Raw genomic sequence first — 15,057 nt, forward strand, 5'->3', positions numbered from 1 at the left:
GTAGTTCAACCCCTCTGAGGATGCGTTAGTGAAACGCTGCGTCAGGGGTCCTCGTTTTTTAAATTGCCTCTCTTGTTGTAAAAATAATGAAGGAAACTTTAGCTTTAGCTCTATATAATTTAATTACAGTGTAAAAAATCATTCTTTTTTTGGACTTACTTGCTTATACAGCAGGTACAGTTCATCTTTGTAAATAAAGTATTTACATGGCTGTCATGTTTCTCAATAAAATGTTCTGCCAGAGCAGAACAGGGAGTCTTAGATGAAATATCATTCAAATGCTCCCTTATTCTTACTCTGGCCTCCCTAGTGGTCATACCTATGTACTGCATGTTGCACGCCACACACTGTACCAGGTAGACCACATATTTAGATCTGCAATTTGTGTAACCTGTCACTTCATACACTTTCTGTGTTGTGCATGATTGAAATTGCTTTGTTATCCATGCATGGCCACATGCTTTACATGTATGAAGACCACATTTATAGTGGCCTACACTAGTAAGCCAGTGACTTTTACTCCTGGCTTTATCTGTGACCATGCTAGGTGAGAGATAATTCCCCAAATTGCGATTTCTCTTAGGAACAAAAAGACAGCCTTGTCTTATTACATCGTAAAGATCTTTCTCTCCCTTCAGAATGGGTAAATGTTTCTTAATAATGCTCGTAACTTGTTCGTATTGATTAGAAAAAGTAGTGACAAAGGTTCATTTTTTGTGATTATGTCGCCTCTTGGATTTAGGTACCTCTAACAAGAGATCCTTTCTGTCTATTTCCAACACTTGTTGAAAATCTTTTTCTATAGTGTCATGACGATAACCCCTATTTACAAATCTGTCCTTGAGTCTCTTACTTTCCTCCAGAAAACTACTCTGTTGAGAGCAATTTCGCTTTAATCTGATAAACTCTCCCTTAATAATTCCAAAGCCAGTATGCTTTGGATGTGCACTTTTTGCATGCAAAACTGTATTGGACTGTAGCGGCTTTCGATACAGCTCACTCTCTATTTTGTCCAAATTGCCTTTAAGAAACACATCCAAAAAAGCTATTTGATTGGAATTAGATTCGCTAGTAAAAGTTAGACCAACTGTATTATCATTACGGTATGTTACAAAATCCTCTGCCTGAGAAGCCGTACCCTTCCAAATAAAGACCAAATCGTCTATATACCTCTTGTAAAAATAGACACGGCTTATGAATGGATTCATATCTCCATAGACATGGGACAGCTCCCACCAACCCATAAGCGGCAAGAAGTCCTCAACGAAGGCGGGAGAAGTCTTCATCCAAGCAGCAAGAAGTCGTCCTCCAGGCGGGCAGAAGTCTTCATCCAGATGGCATCTTCTATCTTCATCCTTCCGACGCGGAGTGCCTCCATCTTCAAGAATTCTATCAGTCAATCGGAATTAAAGGGTAAAAAATACTATTGGCTGATACAATCAGCCAATAGGATTGAACTTTAATCCTATTGGCTGATTCAGGCAAGATCAATCCCATAGATAAATGTATTTTTTTTAATTTAATTTAGTTAATTTTAGTGTAATGTTAGGTTTAACTGTAAGACAGGTTAGGTTTTATTTTACATGTAACTTTGTATTTATTTTAGCTAGGTAGTTAGTAAATAGTTAATAACTATTTACTAACTAGTCTACCTAGTTAAAATAAATACAAACTTACCTGTGAAATAAAAATAAAACATAAGCTAGATACAATGTAACTATTAGTTATATTGTAGCTAGCTTAGGTTTTATTTTACAGGTAAGTATTTATTTAGTTTTAAATAGGAATAATTTAGGTATTAATTGTAATTTTTATTTGGAATTATTTTAGTTATTTTAAAGTTAATGGGTGTTAGGGTTACGTTAGGGTTAGGTTTAGACTTAGGGTTAGGTTTAGAGGTTAATAACTTTAGTATAGTGGTGGCGACATTGGGGGTAGCAGATTAGGGGTTAATAAGTGTAGTTAGGTGGCGGCGATTTTGGGGGCAGCAGATTAGGGTTTAATAACAGTAATGTAGGTTGCGGCGATGTTAGGGACAGCCGATTAGGGGTTAATAAGTGTATGTAGGTGGCGACGACATTGGGGGCAGCAGATTAGGGGCTAATAATATTTAACTAGTGTTTACGATGTGGGAGTGCAAATTAGGGGTTAATAAAATAATGCAGGTGTCAGCGATAGCGGGGGCGGCAGATTAGGGGTTAATAAGTGTTAGATTAGGGGTGTTTAGAGACTCGGGGTACATGTTAGGGTGTTAGGTGCAGACTTAGTGTTTCCCCATAGGAAACAATGGGGCTGCGGTGTTAGTTTTTTTTCAGCCGAAACTCCCATTGTTTCCTATGGGGAAATGCCGAATTTTACCGAGCTAATTCGGATTTATTCGGAGATATCGGGTCGGCAGATTAGGGGTTAATACTTGTAGTTAGATTGCGGCGACGTTGGGGGGGGCAGATTAGGGGTTAATAACTATAATGTAGGGGTCGGCGGTGTTAGGGACAGCAGATTAGGGGTTAATAGCTATAATGTAGGCGGCAGCGATATCGGGTTGGCAGATTAGGGGTTAATACTTGTAGTTAGATTGCGGCGACGTTGGGGGGGCAGATTAGGGGTTAATAACTATAATGTAGGGGTCGGCGGTGTTAGGGACAGCAGATTAGGGGTTAATAGCTATAATGTAGGTTGCGGCGTTATCCGATCGGCAGATTAGGGGTTAAATAATGTTATTATAGGGTTTGCGATGTGGGGGGGCCTCGGTTTAGTGGTTCATAGGTAGTTTATGGGTGTTAGTGACTTAGTGTACTAAATGGGTGTTAGTGTACTAAAAACATACCGAATTTCGGAACCGAATAGAACCGAATTCAGCCGAATCCGAATAAATCCGAAACGAATTTATTCGGATCCGAATAAATCCGAAACGAATTTATTCAAATTTTGCCGAATCCGATTCGATCCGAAACAAAATTTGAAAAGTCCGAATCGATCCGAACCGAAAACGAACCGAATTTTTTAGCCGTGCACATGTCTAATAAATAATAAGAAGATGCTTAGATACACGGTAATCACAGAGGTAAAAAGTTTATTAATATAACTGTGTTGCTTATGCAAAACTGGGGACTGGGTAATAAAGGGATTATCTATCTTTTAAAACAATAAAAATGATATTGTATTGTAGACTGTCCCTTTAAATTTTCTAACAACAGATTACAAGTGGAGCGCTTTTGATATAGGATTAGCTTTGCAGTCTGGTATTACAAGTCTATGGTAAAGAGAAATTACCAGATAATCGGCTAGATTACGAGTTGTGCGTTAGCCTTAAAAAGCAGCGTTGAGAGGTCCCAATGCTGCTTTTTAACGCCCGCTGGTATTACGAGTCTTGAAGGTACAGGTGTACCACTCACTTTTTTGGCCAGACTCAAAAATATCGCAAATCCACTTACGTCAATTGTGTATACTCTTTTTTTCAATGGGATTTGCCTAACGCCAGTATTACAAGTCTTCCAAAAAGTGAGCGGTACAGCCTCTCCTGTCAAGACTGATACCGCATGTAAAAGTCAGTAGTTAAGAGTTTTATGGGCTAACGCCGTAGCATAAAACTCAACTAAAGTGCTAAAAAATACACTAACACCCATAAACTACCTATTAACCTCTAAACCAAGGCCCCCCCACATCGCAAACACTAAAATAAAATTTTTAACCCCTAATCTGCTGAACCGGACATCTATAAAAAATATATTAACCCCTAAACCGCCACACTCCCGCATCGCAAGCACTAGTTAAATTTTATTAACCCCTAATCTGCCGTCCCTAACATCGCCGACACCTACCTACATTTATTAACCCCTTATCTGCCGCTCCAAAGTCGCCGCAACTATATTAATTGTATTAACCCCTAAATCTAAGTCTAACCCTAACACCCCCTAACTTAAATATAATTACAATAAATCTAAATAAAACTACTATCATTAACTACATTATTCCTATTTAAAACGAAATACTTACCTATAAAATAAAGCCTAAGATAGCTACAATATAACTAATAGTTACATTGTAGCTAGCTTAGGGTTTATTTTTATTTTACAGGCAACTTTGTATTTATTTTAACTAGGTAGACTAGTTTGTAAATAGTTATTAACTATTTACTAACTACCTAGTTAAAATAAAGACAAATTTAACTGTAAAATAAAACCTAACCTATGTTACAATTACACCTAATACTACACTATAATTAAATTAATTACAATTTTAAAAAAATTATCTAAAGTATGAAACCCCCCCCCCCACTAAATTACAGAAAATAATAAAATAATTACAAGTTTTTAAAACTAATTACACCTAATCTAATCCCCCTAATAAAATAAAAAAGCCCCCCCCCCAAATAATAATAAAAAAGCCCTACCCTATACTAAATTACAAATAGCCCTTAAAAGGGCCTTTTGCGGGGTATTGCCCCAAAGTAATCAGCTCTTTTACCTGGAAAAAAAGTACAATACCCCCAACATTAAAACCCACCACCCACACAACCATCCCTACTCTAAAACCCACCCAATCCCCCCTTAATAAAACCTAACACTAACACCTTGAAGATCACCCTACCTTGAGAAGTCTTCACCCAACCAGGCTGAAGTCCTCAACGAAGCCGGGCAGAAGTGGTCTTCCAGACGGGCATAAGTCTTCATCAAAGCCGGGAAGAAGTTGCCCTCCAGACGGGCAGAAGTCTTCATTCAGATGGCATCTTCTATCTTCATCCATCCGACGCGGAGCATCCTCTTCAAACGAAGTCCAACTGAAGAATGAAGGTTCCTTTAAATGACATCATCCAAGATCGCGTCCCTTGAATTCCAATTGGCTGATAGAATTCTATCAGTCAATCGGAATTAAGGTAGAAAATAAATCCCAGGATTGAGCTTGCATTCTATTGGCTGATCCAATCAGCCAATAGAATGCCAGCTCAATCCTATTGGCTGATTGCATCAGCCAATAGGATTTTTTCTACCTTAATTCCAATTGGCTGATAGAATTCTATCAGTCAATCATAATTCAAGGGACGCCATCTTGGATGACGTCATTTAAAGGATGCTTCATTCTTCAGTTGGACTTCGTTTGAAGAGGATGCTCCACATCGGATGTCTTGAAGATGGAGTTGCTCGGCGCCGGATGGATGAAGATAGAAGATGCCGCCTGGATGAAGACTTCTGCCTGTCTGGAGGACATCTTCTTCCCGGCATGGATGAAGACTTCTGCCCGTCTGGAGGACCACTTCACCCGGCTTCGTTGAGGACTTTGGCCCAGTTGGGTGAAGACTTCTCGAGGTAGGGTGATCTTCAAGGGGTTAGTGTTAGGTTTCATTAAGGGGGTATTGGGTGGGTTTTAGAGTAGGGTAGGGTGTGTGGTTGGTGGATTTTAATAGCTGATTACTTTGGGGCAATGTCCCGCAAAAGGCCCTTTTAAGTGCTATTTGTAATTTAGTATAGGGTAGGGCTTTTTATTATTTTGGGGCTCTTTTTTATTTTATTAGGGGGATAGGATTAGGTGTAATTAGTTTAAAAAACTTAGAATTATTTTATTATTTTCTGTAATTTAGTGTTTTTTTCGTACTTTAGATAATTTTATTTAATTGTATTTAATTGTATTTAGTTTAGGTAATTAATTTAATTATAGTGTAGTGTTAGGTGTAATTGTAACTTAGGTTAGGATTTATTTTACAGGTAAATTTGACTTTATTTTAACTAGGTAGCTATTAAATAGTTAATAACTATTTAATAACTATTGTACCTAGTTAAAATAAATACAAAGTTGCCTGTAAAATAAAAATAAATCCTAAAATAGATACAATGTAACTATTAGTTAAATTGTAGCTATCTTAGGGTTTATTTTATAGGTAAGTATTTAGTTTTAAATAGGAATAATTTATTTAATTGTAGTTCTTTTATTTAGATTCATTTAAATTATATTTAAGTTAGGGGGTGTTAGGGTTAGGGTTAGACTTAGGTTTAGGGGTTAAGAACTTTATTATAGTGGTGGCGACGTTGGGGGCAGCAGATTAGGGGTTAATAAGTGTAGGTAGGTGGTGGCAAAATTGGGGGCAGCAGATTAGGGGTAAATAAGTGTAGGTAGGTGGCGGCGACATTGGGGGCAGCAGATTAGGGGTTAATAAATATAATGTAGGTGTCGGCGATGTTGGGGGCAGCAGATTAGGGGTTAATAAGTATAATGTAGGTGGTGGCGGTGTCCAGAGCAGCAGATTAGGGGTTAATAATATAATGCAGGTGTCTGCAATGTCGGGGGGGGGCGGCGCATTAGGGGTTAATAAGTGTAAGATTAGGGGTGTTTAGACTTGGGGTTCATGTTAGGGTGTTAGGTGTAGACATAAAAAGTATTTCCCCATAGGAATCAATGGGGCTGCGTTAGGAGCTGAACGCTGCTTTTTTGCAGGTGTTAGGTTTTTTTTCAGCCGGCTCTCCCCCATTGATTCCTATGGGGAAATCGTGCACAAGCACGTTTTACCAGCTCACAACTAACTAATTGAGGTGAGATGTGGAGCAAAATTTTGCTCTCCGCTCACTTTTCTGTGGCTAACGCTGGGTTTCTAAAAACCCGTAATACCAGCGTTGTCTGTAGGTGAGCGTTGAGGGAAATCTGCTCGTTAGCACCGCACCCTTGCTAATGCAAAACTCGTAATCTAGGTGAATGTTTGGAGTGTATATGTGTGTGTGTGTGTATTTGAATATGTGTGTGTGTGCGTATATATATATATATATATATATATATATATATACCGTATATACAGTATATATATTTTGGTGTGTGCTTATATATTTATATATATATATATATATATATATATATATATATATATATATATATATATATATATATATATATATTTATGTATGTGTGTGTATGCGTATATAGTTTTATATATATATATATGTGTGTGTGTGTGTGTTTATATGTGCCCACGTACATATACATGTCCTTCCAAGTCAAGTACCTTGACATATAAAATATCCATTTTAAACAATGTGAATGTGTTTTTCTTTGCTTTTTTTTTATTAGAAATAATTCAAATACCTTTGTTCTTCACTTAAAAGAAAATGTTATTTTTCATTTTAAATATCTATATTTATATTTATATCTATATGTACAATATCTCTCTAGCTATATATATTTAAAATAAAAAATAACAAGGTATTTAAAGCATTTGTTAACACACCTTTGGCTTAAATGCAGTTGGCCTAGCGCAACTTCAGGTTAGTGTAAAAGCAGGGCGCCCCATAGAAGTCTATGTGTAAAGGGAGTTTAATGCATTTTTATTATTGACTTTCCTATTCCTTTAAATATAAAAACACTTAGACCTAGATTTGGAGTTTGGCGTTAGCCGTGAAAACCAGCGTTAGAGGCTCCTAACGCTGGTTTTAGGCTACCGCCGGTATTTGGAGTCACTCAAAATAGGGTCTAACGCTCACTTTTCATCCGCGACTTTTCCATACCGCAGATCCCCTTACGTAAATTGCGTATCCTATCTTTTCAATGGGATCTTTCTAACTCCGGTATTTAGAGTCGTTTCTGAAGTGAGCGTTAGACATCTAACGACAAAACTCCAGCCGCAGGAAAAAAGTCAGTAGTTAAGAGCTTTCTGGGCTAACGCCGGTTTATAAAGCTCTTAACTACTGTGCTCTAAAGTACACTAACACCCATAAACTACCTATGCACCCCTAAACCGAGGTCCCCCCACATCGCCGACACTCGAATAATTTTTTTAACCCCTAATCTGCCGACCGCCACCTACGTTATCCTTATGTACCCCTAATCTGCTACCCCTAACACCGCCGACCCCTGTATTATATGTATTAACCCCTAACCTGCCCCCCACAACGTCGCCTCCATCTACCTACACTTATTAACCCCTAATCTGCCGACCGCAAAGCGCCGCCACCTACGTTATCCTTATGTACCCCTAATCTGCTGCCCCTAACACCCCCGACCACTATATTATATTTATTAACCCCTAATCTGCCCCCCTCAACGTCGCCTCCACCTGCCTACACTTATTAACCCCTAATCTGCCCTCACTAACATCGCCGACACCTAACTTCAATTATTAACCCCTAATCTGCCGACCGGAGCTCACCGCTATTCTAATAAATGTATTAACCCCTAAAGCTAAGTCTAACCCTAACACTAACACCCCCCTAAGTTAAATATAATTTAAATCTAACAAAATAAATTAACTCTTATTAAATAAATTATTCCTATTTAAAGCTAAATACTTACCTGTAAAATAAATCCTAATATAGCTACAATATAAATTATAATTATATTATAGCTATTTTAGGATTAATATTTATTTTACAGGTAACTTTGTATTTATTTTAACCAGGTACAATAGCTATTAAATAGTTAAGAACTATTTAATAGCTAAAATAGTTAAAATAATTACAAATTTACCTGTAAAAGAAATCCTAACCTAAGTTACAATTAAACCTAACACTATACTATCAATAAATTAATTAAATAAACTACCTACAATTACCTACAATTAACCTAACACTACACTATCAATAAATTAATTAAATACAATTCCTACAAATAAATACAATTAAATAAACTTGCTAAAATACAAAAAATAAAAAAGAACTAAGTTACAAAAAATAAAAAAATATTTACAAACATAAGAAAAATATTACAACAATTTTAAACTAATTACACCTACTCTAAGCCCCCTAATAAAATAACAAAGCCCCCCAAAATAAAAAAATGCCCTACCCTATTCTAAATAACTAAAGTTCAAAGCTCTTTTACCTTACCAGCCCTGAACAGGGCCCTTTGCGGGGCAAGCCCCAAGAAGTTCAGCTCTTTTGCCTGTAAAAAAAAACATACACTACCCAAGCCCCCCAACATTACAACCCACCACCCACATACCCCTAATCTAACCCAAACCCCCCTTAAATAAACCTAACACTAAGCCCCTGAAGATCTTCCTACCTTGTCTTCACCTCACCGGGTTTAACGATCTGTCCAGAAGAGCTCCTCCGATGTCCTGATCCAAGCCCAAGCGGGGGGCTGAAGAGGTCCATGATCCGGCTGAAGTCTTCATCCAAGCGGGAGCTGAAGAGGTCCATGATCCGGATGAAGTCTTCATCCAAGCGGGAGCTGAAGAGGTCCATGATCCGGATGAAGTCTTCTATCAACGGCATCTTCAATCTTCTTTCTTCCGGATCCATCTTGCAGACCTCCGACGCGGAACATCCTGCTGGCCCGACGGACTAACGACGAATGACGGTTCCTTTAAGGGACGTCATCCAAGATGGCGTTCCTCGAATTCCGATTGGCTGATAGGATTCTATCAGCCAATCGGAATTAAGGTAGGAATATTCTGATTGGCTGATGGAATCAGCCAATCAGAATCAAGTTCAATCCGATTGGCTGATCCAATCAGCCAATCAGATTGAGCTTGCATTCTATTGGCTGATCGGAACAGCCAATAGATTGCGAGCTCAATCTGATTGGCTGATTGAATCAGCCAATCAGATTGAACTTGAATCTGATTGGCTGATTCCATCAGCCAATCAGAATTTTCCTACCTTAATTCCGATTGGCTGATAGAATCCTATCAGCCAATCGGAATTCGAGGGACGCCATCTTGGATGACGTCCCTTAAAGGAACCGTCATTCGTCGTTAGTCCGTCGGGCCAGCAGGATGTTCCGCGTCGGAGGTCTGCAAGATGGATCCGGAAGAAAGAAGATTGAAGATGCCGTTGATAGAAGACTTCATCCGGATCATGGACCTCTTCAGCTCCCGCTTGGATGAAGACTTCATCCGGATCATGGACCTCTTCAGCTCCCGCTTGGATGAAGACTTCAGCCGGATCATGGACCTCTTCAGCCCCCCCCTTGGGCTTGGATCAGGACATCGGAGGAGCTCTTCTGGACAGATCGTTGAACCCGGTGAGGTGAAGACAAGGTAGGAAGATCTTCAGGGGCTTAGTGTTAGGTTTATTTAAGGGGGGTTTGGGTTAGATTAGGGGTATGTGGGTGGTGGGTTGTAATGTTGGGGGCTTGGGTATTGTATGTTTTTTTTTACAGGCAAAAGAGCTGAACTTCTTGGGGCATGCCCCGCAAAGGGCCCTGTTCAGGGCTGGTAAGGTAAAAGAGCTTTGAACTTTAGTTATTTAGAATAGGGTAGGGCATTTTTTTATTTTGGGGGGGCTTTGTTATTTTATTAGGGGGCTTAGAGTAGGTGTAATTAGTTTAAAATTGTTGTAATATGTTTCTTATGTTTGTAAATATTTTTTTATTTTTTGTAACTTAGTTCTTTTTTATTTTTTGTACTTTAGCAAGTTTATTTAATTGTATTTATTTGTAGGAATTGTATTTAATTAATTTATTGATAGTGTAGTGTTAGGTTAATTGTAGGTAATTGTAGGTAGTTTATTTAATTAATTTATTGATAGTATAGTGTTAGGTTTAATTGTAACTTAGGTTAGGATTTCTTTTACAGGTAAATTTGTAATTATTTTAACTATTTTAGCTATTAAATAGTTCTTAACTATCTAATAGCTATTGTACCTGGTTAAAATAAATACAAAGTTACCCTTTAAAATAAATATTAATCCTAAAATAGCTATAATATAATTATAATTTATATTGTAGCTATATTAGGATTTATTTTACAGGTATGTATTTAGCTTTAAATAGGAATAATTTATTTAATAAGAGTTAATTAATTTCGTTAGATTAAAATTATATTTAATTTAGGGGGGTGTTAGTGTTAGGGTTAGACTTAGCTTTAGGGGTTAATACATTTATTAGAATAGCGGTGAGCTCCAGTCGGCAGATTAGGGGTTAATAATTGAAGTTAGGTGTTGGCGATGTTAGGGAGGGCAGATTAGGGGTTAATACTATTTATTATAGGGTTAGTGAGGCGGATTAGGAGTTAATAACTTTATTATAGTAGCGCTCAGGTCCGCTCGGCAGATTAGGGGTTAATAAGTGTAGGCAGGTGTAGGCGACATTGTGGGGGGCAGATTAGGGGTTAATAAATATAATATAGGGGTCGGCGATGTTAGGGAAGCAGATTAGGGGTACATAGGGATAATGTAAGTAGCGGCGGTTTACGGAGCGGCAGATTAGGGGTTAATAATAATAATATGCAGGGGTCAGCGATAGCGGGGGCGGCAGATTAGGGGTTAATAAGTGTAAGGTTAGGGGTGTTTAGACTCGGGGTACATGTTAGAGTGTTAAGTGCAGACGTAGGAAGGGTTACCGCATAGCAAACAATGGGGCTGCGTTAGGAGCTGAACGCGGCTTTTTTGCAGGTGTTTGGGTTTTTTTCAGCTTAAACAGCTCCATTGTTTCCTATGGGGGAATCGTGCACGAGCAGGTTTTTGAGGCTGGCCGCGTCCGTAAGCAACTCTGGTATCGAGAGTTGAAGCTGCGTTAAAAATGCTCTACGCTCCTTTTTTGGAGCCTAACGCAGCCATTCTGTGGACTCTCAATACCAGAGTTATTTTTATGGTGCGGCCAGAAAAAAGCCGGCGTTAGTTTTTCGGGTCGTTACCGACAAAACTCCAAATCTAGCCGTTAGAAAACATATCTGCAAGATAACAACAGTTGCAACATGCAGAGAAAGAGGAGACTGTCAGGAGAGGAAGGAAAGCTGTATTAGCAATATGAGGATGAGTGGCCTGGTCAGTTGGTGAATGCAGCTTTGAAGCCTGGTCAGCAGTTGTGCATTGATTCAGTTTTCAGTGATTGACAGTTATTATCAGCCGTAAAAGGGACAGTGCACTATAAAATTGGCTTCCCCTTAATGAGTGTCTAGTTACTTGCTATAGCAGCTGTACAGAATAAAATGTATGGGAATTGCTCCTCTTTATTTTATCTCTGTCTGTTTACATAAAAGACAGTCAGCCAGATTACAAGTTTTGCGTTATGAGTGAAAAAGCATCCTTATGCTTCATAACAATGCTTTTTCCCTACCGCTGCTATTATAAGTCTTGTCGGTATAGGTGTACCGCACACTTTTTTGTCCATCATGCAACCTCAGTACCGCACTTTTAAAAAAGTCCTTTTTCAAAGGGACTTCCATAGCGCCGGTATTACGAGTTTTGCTGTGAGGCCAAAAAGTGAGCGGTACAGCCATCTAAAGTCAGTAGTTATGAGTTTTACGTTACGAAGCTGTAGCATAAAAGTCATAACTAAACTGTCACAAAGTACACTAACACCCATAAACTACGTATTAACCCCTAAACCGAGGCCCTCCCACATCGCAAATAATAAAATAAAATTATTAACCCCTAATCTGCCACTCCGGACATCGCCGCCACTTAAAAAATATTTTAACCCCTATTCCGCCACTCCCCGACATTGTCGCCGCTATAATATAATTAACCCCTAATCTGCCGTCCGCCCACCCTGTCACTATAATAAGCCTATTAACCCCTAAACCTAACCCTAACCCTAACACTCCCTAACTTAAATATAGTTAGTAAATAGTTATTAATTATTTACTAGCTACCTCGTTAAAATAAATACAAATTTACCTGTAAAATAAAACCTAACCTGCCTTACAATAAAATTAAATAAATTAAATTAACAAAATACAATTATCTAAAGTACAAAAAATAAAAAAACACTAAATTACACAAAATAAAAAAAGAAATTATCAAAAATAAAAACGAATTACTCCTAATCTAATTGCCCTATCAAAATAAAAAAGCCCCCCAAAATAAATAAAAAACCTAGCCTACACTAAACTGCCAATTGCCCTTAAAAAGGTCTTTTGCAGGGCATTGCCCCAAAGAAATCAACTCTTTTACCTGTAAAAAAAAAAATACAAACAACCCCCAACAGTTAAACCCACCACCCACACAGCCAAACCCCCCAAATAAAATCCTATCTAAATAAACCTAAGCTCCCCATTGCCCTGAAAAGGGCATTTGGATGGGCATTGACCTTAAAAGGGCATTTAGCTCTTTTACATTGCCCAAAACCTTAAGCTAAAAATAAAACCCACCCAATAAACCCTTAAAAAACCTAACACTAACCCCCGACGATCCACTTACAGTTTTTGAAGAACAGACATCCATCCTCATCCTGGCGGCGAAGTCCTCATCCAAGCGGGCAGAAGTCCTCATCGAAATGAGTCCTGAACTACACTAAAAGGTAGATCTGAAGAGGATTCTTTGGTCTGTTTGATCCAGAGAAACTCTGACTTTGTGGTGATAACCCTATATCCAGAGAAGGATCCAAACTGTTCTATTATTAGAAGAAGCTTTGGAATATTTATGGAAGTATTCAATAGAAGCATAAAGTGCAAGCTTAAGCTCCTTTCTCTCTATCTTGATTCCTTCAAGTTGCTTTCTAATTAGGATAGCAAGGGGTTCAATGGAGAGATCAAAGAGGAACAGAGAAAGAGGGCACCCCTGCCTGGTTCCTCTCCCCAACACTATGTCCTGAGACATAAAACCATTCACCAGCATCCTCGTAGAGGCCTTTTTATAAAGATTATCGATGAATTGGAAAAAATTACCTCTAAGACTGAACTGGTGTCGAGCGAATAAAAGATGATCATAGTGCACTGTGTTGAAGGCTTTTTTCAGCGTCTATAGAGATAATTGCCATATCCAGGGCATCCTCTCCCCCCCGCTCGTCCCATACTCTCCATAGTTTTAAAATAATCTATCATAAGAAAAACTTATTTTAGCAGAGGATTTGCGTTTCATCAAAATCCGGCTTGGTCTTTGTGGATGATAGTGGAAAGAAGAGGTTGAAGCCTTTGCGCTAATATAGAAGTAAGTAGTTTATAGTCCATATTCAGAAGCGCAATAGGCCTATAGGACTCTTTCTTAGCTGGATCTTTCCCTTGTTTTAGTATTAAAGTAGTGTATGAGGCAACAAAATTAACTGTGGGCTCATTGCCTTTTATATAAATGTTATAAATAAATATTTATTTTTATTTTCCCATTTCCCTTTTCTTGAATTGCTTATTACACAACAGGTGTTGCATTATTCCTAGCAGTTTTTTGATTGGATTTCCACGTAAGGGGGAGAGTTTTAGAGCAATATATATAGGTGCATTTAGTCTGTTGTCATATAATGGTCATTGAGAAAGTAATATGTAAATACTCTACGAAACATGTTTGACCAATCTTTTGTTGTTGGTTTTTACATTGCACTTTGTATTTTGTGCTAATTTTGGTGTTATTAAATGAGTGAATATTTTTGCTCTTGTCCGTGGATGATTTATTGGACAATCTGATCACTGGATTTTTGTTTTCCTGGGTGCTGCTTCTTTGTTATTTGGACTTACTTTGTTATTGGAGCGTTGCTGGAGCGCTCCTGTCTGAAGCGAGCACCGGTGACGACATCACGTTGAGCCGGAGTGAGGAGCCCCCTTAGATCCAACAATGACCTGCTTCTTGCGTCCTCTACCATCACCTCCTCTCATGCTAGACTACAGGACTTCTCTCTGGCGGCACCAACCCTCTTGAATGCACTTCCTCGTGCTGTCAGACTTACCCCTAACCTTTCCTCCTTTAAACATTCCCTAAAGACCTTTCTGTTCAGGGAAGATTATCACCCGACTTATTAACATACTAACTCCACTTAACTAACAGCTGCCCTCTATCTCCTCACTAATATCAGTCTCACCTTTGCAGTCCCCACCTCCTGTTTCCCATCCTACCCATCTAGATTGTAAGTTCCCACGGGAATAGGGCCCTCAATTCCCCCTGTTTTTGTCTTTAAAATTTTGTCTTATCGTATTGTTTCTCCATTGTACTGTTATCCTTGAACCCATGGGCAGCGCTGCGAAATCTGTTGGCGCTTTATAAATAAATAAAAAATAATAAAAAAAGAATATATTAAGTTATGTGTAAACTCTAATTAAAAGGAAAGTGTACTGTGAAATGTTATCGTTTTTTATTGGTTCAGTCATCCATTTTACCTTAAGTGTATTAAATTGTTTACACACAGCTCCCCTGACCTTTATTTTGGTATTTGAAATATCTGTTTTTATCTGTGGCTTCCCCACCTATACTGAAAATTTAAATATTT

Source organism: Bombina bombina, chromosome 1 (genome assembly GCF_027579735.1).
Source record: "Bombina bombina isolate aBomBom1 chromosome 1, aBomBom1.pri, whole genome shotgun sequence".
NCBI classification, from domain to species: Eukaryota; Metazoa; Chordata; class Amphibia; order Anura; family Bombinatoridae; genus Bombina; species Bombina bombina.